Source organism: Pteropus alecto, unplaced genomic scaffold, assembly GCF_000325575.1.
Source record: "Pteropus alecto unplaced genomic scaffold, ASM32557v1 scaffold61, whole genome shotgun sequence".
NCBI classification, from domain to species: domain Eukaryota; kingdom Metazoa; phylum Chordata; class Mammalia; order Chiroptera; family Pteropodidae; genus Pteropus; species Pteropus alecto.
This window is the reverse complement of record NW_006434835.1, coordinates 5364916-5366526: the sequence shown is the minus strand read 5'-3', so window position 1 is coordinate 5366526 and position 1611 is coordinate 5364916.

Genomic DNA, 1611 nt, shown 5'->3' with positions numbered 1-1611 from the left:
CCCCTGCCTCGGAACCGCTCCCCACGCTGGCCCGTCAGTGCCCAAACTCCCCTTTAAACCAGGCAATGCACCAGTACCATAATCCCCGGCAGTTGTTAGGGTCATCTTACCTGCCTCTCTGACATGTCCTCTGGAGTATGTGTGAAATAACTCCAGGTCTTGCCATTTTCAAAGACTTTCCCCCACCCCATTTTCTGGGTTTTTCATTTTCACTGTTGAATGGGGTACCTCCAGACCCCAGATGGCAGACGCCTCCCACGACTGCCAGGCTGGATCCCCAACTCCACGCGGCCCGAGCATCTGGTCCGAAGCTGCTTGCCCAAGAAAATGTTTGCCTTCTCTTTCTTTCCTTAAAAACACCAGCTCCAGAACCAGTCCATCTGCAGCGATGCCCTCCACGCATCCTGCATCTCAGAGGAAGCTGACAGCAGATGCTGGGAGCGCTGGCCCCGGAGGGCTGGGTTCTGGCGGAGGCCAGGAGAAATTTGGTCCAGAAATTATCCTTCTTAGATAAAATGGAGGCACCATTGCTCACGGTTTTCTACATCTGAAGCAAGGATTTTAGCTTATCGAAATAACTAAGTACATTATAAAATCTTCTATATTTGAATTTTGAGATCAATCAGCTCCTTCTTTTCTATTGATTTACATTTATTTTTATGCCACGCTTGAGGGGTTTGCTTCTGTTTTGACATTATCCCCACAACAGTTGCTTTTGACTATTGCTACATGAAATCAGCATAGAGAAGGAGACGTTGATGCTGATACCAGAACATCCGTGTTAACTCTGCACAGCATTCTGGGCCTCTCATTTTGTATGTCTGATTAGACAGTTTGTGAACCTTTATCTTAATCATCAAACTGCCTTTCGGCTCAGGCTCTTTGGGGCCCAAACTTTCGGTGCCATCATTAAGGAGCTTAGTAGACAGAGTCAATAACACCTAATTACTGCACAGACGGTGACATTAGGGCCATTTCCTGAGTAGATTGTCAGGTTTTCTGGTTTAAACTAGAAACGCTGAGATCCCACTTTCGCACATTCTCCTGAGCTCTGTCTTCAGCACCCAGAACATGCCTCCATCGCCTGGCTCAGTAGCGTCTAGTTTAAGAAGATCAGGTGAAAGCTCTGGCATCACTAGCCAGGAGGACCCCAGAGCAGGGTGCTGAGTTCCGATGGAGGCCAGGAGGGGGCCACCCTTGTGCTCCGGATAAGTGTGGGCTGCAGGCCCTGGGCACAGCTCCCTCCTCTGCCACCAAGGGGTGGCGCGGTGACCAGCCTGTTGCTTCTGCTCCCTAGGCCTCAATTTCCCCCCTTGTAAAACTGAATATAACTAGCTTGTCATATGATTTGTTCACACACACACACACACACACACACACACACAGTCCTGCAGTCACAATCCTCTATTCCCAGAAGGGCATTCATCATGTGCTCCCATCTTTATGAGAACAAGACGGACCCCTCGATCTGGCTGGGACCTTCAGGCCTTTACTTAATTCCTCCTAAGTCGACTGCGCGTGGTTCGGAGCCACAGTTTTCCCATCAGTGTGATGCGTGTGTGTGCAGGGGTGTTAGACTTAGACGATGCCTATTTTCCCTGTAATTCGGAT